This window comes from Salvelinus fontinalis, chromosome 4, assembly GCF_029448725.1.
Source record: "Salvelinus fontinalis isolate EN_2023a chromosome 4, ASM2944872v1, whole genome shotgun sequence".
In the NCBI taxonomy this organism is placed as follows: Eukaryota; Metazoa; Chordata; class Actinopteri; order Salmoniformes; family Salmonidae; genus Salvelinus; species Salvelinus fontinalis.
Genome location: NC_074668.1, coordinates 7,824,407 through 7,831,487, shown reverse-complemented (window position 1 = coordinate 7,831,487; position 7,081 = coordinate 7,824,407). Strand labels below are relative to the sequence as shown.

The 7,081-nt window shown below is 44.6% G+C and overlaps 1 protein-coding gene across 1 annotated transcript in view; it reads right to left on the bottom strand.

The window, feature by feature from the left end:
- The window catches only part of fbp2 (fructose-1,6-bisphosphatase 2), a 61,448-nt gene that overhangs the window by 26,107 nt on the left and 28,260 nt on the right, over positions 1 to 7,081 (bottom strand). The window lies entirely within an intron of this gene.

The window sequence follows — 7,081 nt, the reverse complement described above, 5'->3', positions numbered from 1 at the left end:
CTCTGGAGTAATGAATCACGCTTCACCGGACAAATCTGGGTGGATTGGTGGATGTCTGCCCAAATGCAGAGTGCCAACTGTAAAGTTTGGTGGAGGAGGAATAATGGTATGGGGCTGTTTTTCATGGTTCTGGCCCCTTAGTTCCAGTGAAGGGAAATATTTACGCTACAGAATACAATGACATTCTAGACGATTCTGTGAACTTCGTGGCAACAGTTTGGGGAAGTTCCTGTTTCAGAATGACAATGCCCACGTGCACAAAGCGAGGTCCATACAGAAATGTCGAGATCAGTGTGGAAGAACTTGACTGGCCTGCACAGACCCCTGACCTCAACCCCAATCGAACACCTTTGGGATGAATTGGAATGCTGACTGCGAGCCAGGCCTAATCACTCAACATCTCCATATTAATGCCCATGATTTTGGAATGAGATGTTCGACAAGCAGGTGTCCACATACTTTTGGTAATGTAGTGTTTCATGTAGTGTAATCGGCTAACTTTCTGCATTTCAACACATTTTGCCATGGTGAAGAGAGAACATTTATCAGTTTTATAATGCTATTCTACACATTTTGTCACAAACAAATTTCATGTAATTTTACACTTTTTTAAATTTTATTTCTGTTTTAAAGCTAATTTCCTGCTATTCTTCACATTATGCCATGAGGCTGGGAGAGCGTTTTGCTGTTTTAAAGCTAATATCCTGCTATTCTACACATTAGCTCCACAATGAGATAGGGTGCAGGCCAGGCAGCAGGCTGTTAGCCAACCTGCCAGCTTAGTGGAGTCTGCCAATAGCACAGTCAGTGTAGTCAGCTCAGCTATCCCCATTGAGACCGTGTCTGTGCCTCAATCTAGGTTGGGCAAAACTAAACATGGCGGTGTTCGCCTTAGCAATCTTATTAGGATAAAGACCTCCTCCATTCCTGTCATTATTGAAATAGGTTGTGATTTCTCACCTCTCAAAATAGGGCTACTTAATGTTAGATAGTTCACTTCCAAGACAGTTATAGTCAATGAACTAATCACTGATCATAATCTTGATGTGATTGGCCTGACTGAAACATGGCTTAAGCCTGATGAATTGACTGTGTTAAGAGGCCTCTCTCCTCCTGGTTACACTAGTGACCATATCCCCCATGCATCCCGCAAAGGCGGAGGTGTTGCTAACATTTACGACAGCAAATGTCAATTTACAACAAACATAAATGACAGCATTTTCAGCTTTTGATCTTCTAGTCATGAAATCTACGCAGTCTACTCAATAACATTTTATAGGTACTGTTTACAGGCCTCCTGGGCCGTATACAGTGTTCCTCACTGAGTTCCCTGAAATCCAATTGGACCTTGTAGTCATGGCAGATAAAATAAACATTTAAACATTAAACTTTAATATTCACATGGAAAAGTCCACAGACTCCAATATGTCCAACATGTCTCCGGACCTACTCACTGCTCCAGTCATACTCTGGACCTGGTTATCGGACCACCATTTTATTACGTTTGCAATCGCAACAAAGAATCTGCTCAGACCCCAACCAAGGATCATCAAAACATGATCTTTCGGACAACCCAAAGATTCCTAGATGCCCTTCCAGACTCCCTCCACCTACCCCAAAAACCGGTCAACCACCTGAGGAATTAAACTTAACCTTGCGTAATACCAGTCGCACCCCTAAAAACTAAAAACATTTGTCATAAGAAACTAGATCCCTGGTATACAGAAAATACCCGAGCTCTGAAGCAAGCTTCCGGAAAATTGGAACTGAAATGGTGCCACTGTAATGGTAGTCCTCTTCCTCTTCATCCGAAGAGGAGGAGCATGGATTGAACCAAGACGCAGCGTTTGAATAAGACATGATTTTTAATTAAACAAAACAGAAAACACGAACGAACACTTGAAATTACAAAACAAATAAACGATGTAGACAGACCTGAACGACGAACTCACATGAAACACGAAGAACGCATGAACACGAAAACTGCCTACATAAAACGAACAAACAAACAAACAAACAAACAAACAAACAAACAAACAAACAAAACCGAAACAGTCCCATGTGACGCAACGACATACAGAGACACAGGAGACAACCACCCACAACAAACAGTGTGAAAACACCTACCTTAATATGACTCAATTAGAGGAAACGCCAAACACCTGCCTCTAATTAAGAGCCATACCAGGCAACCCTTAAACAAACATAGAAACAGAAAACATAGACTGCCCACCCAAACTCACGTCCTGACCAACTAACACATACAAAACTAACAGAAACAGGTCAGGAACGTGACAGCCACACCAAACTGGAAGTCTTCCGACTAGCTTGGAAAGACAGTACCCTGCAGTACCGAAGAGCCCTCACTGCTGCTCGATCACCCTATTTTTCCAACTTAATTGGAGAATAAAAAATTTATTTTTTATTTTTAATACTGTCGCAAAGCTAACTAAAAAGCAGCATTCCCCAAGAGAGGATGGCTTTCACTTCAGCAGTGATAATTTCATGACCTTCTTTGAGGAAAAGATCATGATCATTAGAAAGCAAATTATGGACTCCTCTTTGAATCTGCGTATTCCTCCAGGGCTCAGCTGTCCTGAGTCTGCACAACTCTGCCAGGACCTAGGACCAAGACAGACACTCAAGTGTTTTAGTACTATATCTCTTGACACAATGATGAAAATAATCATGGCCTCTAAACCTTCAAGCTGCATACTGGATCCTATTCCAACTAAACTACTGAAAGAGCTGCTTCCTGTGCTTGGCTCTCCTATGTTGAACATAATAAACAGCTCTCTATCCACCGGATGTGTACCAAACTCACTAAAAGTGGCAGTAATAAAGCCTCTCTTGAAAAAGCCAAACGTTGACCCAGACAAATATATAAAAATAATCGGCCTATAGTGTGAAGATGATCATAAAGGCTCTGGAGCAACGAACTGCCCTTGCTGTCTCTGCCTGGCCGGTTCCCCTCTCTCCACTGGGATTCTCTGCCTCTAACCCTATTACAGAGGCTGAGTCACTGGCTTACTGGTGCTCTTCCATGCCGTCCCTAGGAGGGGTGCGTCACTTGAGTGGGTTGAGTCAATGATGTGATCTCCCTGTCCGGGTTGGCGCCCCCCCTTGGGTTCTTGCTGTGGGGGAGATCTTTGTGGGCTATACTCGGCCTTGTCTCAAGATGGTAAGTTGGTGGTTTGAAGATATCCCTCTAGTGGTGTGGGGGCTGTGCTTTGGCAAAGTGGGTGGGGTTATATCCTGCCTGGTTGGCCCTGTCCGGGGGTATCATCTGACAAGGCCACAGTGTCTCCCGGCCCCTCCCGTCTCAGCCTGTCACGCACTGACCTTAGAGGTCCTTTATTTTCTATTTTGGTTAGGTCAGGGTGTGACTAGGGTGGGCAATCTAGTTTCTTTATTTCTAGGTTGGCCTGGTATGGTTCCCAATCAGAGGCAGCTGTTTATCGTTGTCTCTGATTGGGGATCATATTTAGGCAGCCTTTTCCCACCTGTTGTTTTGTGGGATCTTGTTTTTGTATTGTTGCCTTTGAGCACGACAAAGCTGCACGTTCGTTTCTTTGCTCTTTATTGTTTTTTGTGCCGCTTCTCAGAATAAAAGATGATGAACCCAAACCACGCTGCATTTTGGTCCGATTCTTACAACACCGTTCGTGACAGAGCCTCCATTATTTATGCTGCAATAGTTTGTGTCGGGGGGCTAAGATCAGCCTCTTATATCTAGAGTATTTCTCCTGTCTTATCCGGTGTCCTGTGTGAATTTAAGTATGCTCTCTCTAATTCTCTCTTTCTTTCTCTCTCTTGGAGGACCTGAGCCCTAGGACCATGCCTCAGGACTACCTGGCATGATGACTCCTTGCTGTCCCCAGTCCACCTGGCCGTGCTGCTACTCCAGTTTCAACTGTTCTGCCTGCGGCTACGGAACCCTGACCTGTTCACCGGACGTGCTACCTGTCCCAGACCTGCTGTTTTCGACTCTCTCTCTACCACACCTGCTGTCTCAACCTCTGAATGCTCAGCTATGAAAAGCCAACTGACATTTACTCCTGAGGTGCTGACCTGTTGCACCCTCGACAACTACTGTGATTATTATTATTTGACCCTGCTGGTCATTTATGAACATTTTGAACATCTTGGCCATGTTCTGCTATAATCTCCACCCGGCACAGCCAGAAGAGGACTGGCCACCCCTCATAGCCTGGTTCCTCTCTAGGTTTCTTCCTAGCCACCGTGCTTCTACATCTGCATTGCTTGCTGTTTGGGGTTTTAGGCTGGGTTTCTGTACAGCACTTTGAGAAATCAGCTGATGCAAAAAGGGCTTAAAAAATAAATTTGATTGAAAATTTGATTGATTCTGCCATGAGGCTGAGAGAACATTTTGCCGTTTTAAAGCTCATTTCCTGCTATCCTAAAACTGTTCCTATCATATGCTATCTGAGGGTCAAACTGCTGCTAGCTGAATGTAACATGCTGTGCTGTCCCAGAGAACAGCTAGCTGAATGTAACATGCTGTACTGTCCCAGAGAACAGCTAGCTGAATGTAACATGATGTCCCAGAGAACAGCTAGCTGAATGTAACATGATGTACTGTCCCAGAGAACAGCTAGCTGAATGTAACATGCTGTACTGTCCCAGAGAACAGCTAGCTGAATGTAACATGCTGTACTGTCCCAGAGAACAGCTAGCTGAATGTAACATGATGTCCCAGAGAACAGCTAGCTGAATGTAACATACTGTCCCAGAGAACAGCTAGCTGAATGTAACATGCTGTACTGTCCCAGAGAACAGCTAGCTGAATGTAACATGATGTCCCAGAGAACAGCTAGCTGAATGTAACATACTGTCCCAGAGAACAGCTAGCTGAATGTAACATGCTGTACTGTCCCAGAGAACAGCTAGCTGAATGTAACATGCTGTACTGTCCCAGAGAACAGCTAGCTGAATGTAACATACTGACCCAGAGAACAGCTAGCTGAATGTAACATGCTGTACTGTCCCAGAGAACAGCTAGCTGAATATAACATGATGTACTGTCCCAGAGAACAGCTAGCTGAATGTAACATGCTGTACTGTCCCAGAGAACAGCTAGCTGAATATAACATGATGTCCCAGAGAACAGCTAGCTGAATGTAACATGCTGTACTGTCCCAGAGAACAGCTAGCTGAATGTAACATGATGTACTGTCCCAGAGAACAGCTAGCTGAATGTAACATGCTGTACTGTCCCAGAGAACAGCTAGCTGAATGTAACATGATGTACTGTCCCAGAGAACAGCTAGCTGAATGTAACATGCTGTACTGTCCCAGAGAACAGCTAGCTGAATGTAACATGATGTCCCAGAGAACAGCTAGCTGAATGTAACATGATGTACTGTCCCAGAGAACAGCTAGCTGAATGTAACATGCTGTACTGTCCCAGAGAACAGCTAGCTGAATGTAACATGATGTCCCAGAGAACAGCTAGCTGAATGTAACATGATGTACTGTCCCAGAGAACAGCTAGCTGAATGTAACATGATGTACTGTCCCAGAGAACAGCTAGCTGAATGTAACATGCTGTACTGTCCCAGAGAACAGCTAGCTGAATGTAACATGATGTCCCAGAGAACAGCTAGCTGAATGTAACATGCTGTACTGTCCCAGAGAACAGCTAGCTGAATGTAACATGATGTACTGTCCCAGAGAACAGCTAGCTGAATGTAACATGATGTCCCAGAGAACAGCTAGCTGAATGTAACATGATGTCCCAGAGAACAGCTAGCTGAATGTAACATGCTGTACTGTCCCAGAGAACAGCTAGCTGAATATAACATGATGTACTGTCCCAGAGAACAGCTAGCTGAATGTAACATGATGTACTGTCCCAGAGAACAGCTAGCTGAATATAACATGATGTCCCAGAGAACAGCTAGCTGAATGTAACATGCTGTACTGTCCCAGAGAACAGCTAGCTGAATGTAACATGATGTCCCAGAGAACAGCTAGCTGAATGTAACATGCTGTACTGTCCCAGAGAACAGCTAGCTGAATGTAACATGATGTCCCAGAGAACAGCTAGCTGAATGTAACATGATGTCCTGTCCCAGAGAACAGCTAGCTGAATGTAACATGATGTCCCAGAGAACAGCTAGCTGAATATAACATGATGTCCCAGAGAACAGCTAGCTGAATATAACATGATGTCCTGTCCCAGAGAACAGCTAGCTGAATGTAACATGATGTCCCAGAGAACAGCTAGCTGAATATAACATGATGTACTGTCCCAGAGAACAGCTAGCTGAATGTAACATGCTGTACTGTCCCAGAGAACAGCTAGCTGAATATAACATGATGTCCCAGAGAACAGCTAGCTGAATGTAACATGCTGTACTGTCCCAGAGAACAGCTAGCTGAATGTAACATGATGTCCCAGAGAACAGCTAGCTGAATATAACATGATGTCCCAGAGAACAGCTAGCTGAATGTAACATGCTGTACTGTCCCAGAGAACAGCTAGCTGAATGTAACATGCTGTACTGTCCCAGAGAACAGCTAGCTGAATGTAACATGATGTCCCAGAGAACAGCTAGCTGAATGTAACATGCTGTACTGTCCCAGAGAACAGCTAGCTGAATGTAACATGATGTCCCAGAGAACAGCTAGCTGAATGTAACATGCTGTACTGTCCCAGAGAACAGCTAGCTGAATATAACATACTGTACTGTCCCAGAGAACAGCTAGCTGAATGTAACATGCTGTACTGTCCCAGAGAACATTTACATTTACATTTAAGTCATTTAGCAGACGCTCTTATCCAGAGCGACTTACAAATTGGTGCATTCACCTAATGACATCCAGTGGAGCAGCCACTTTACAATAGTGCATCTAAATCTTTTAAGGGGGGGGGGGGGGGGGGCAGAAGGATTGCTTTATCCTATCCTAGGTATTCCTTGAAGAGGTGGGGTTTCAGGTGTCTCCGGAAGGTGGTGATTGACTCCGCTGTCCTGGCGTCGTGAGGGAGTTTGTTCCACCATTGGGGTGCCAGAGCAGCGAACAGTTTTGACTGGGCTGAGCGGGAACTGTACTTCCT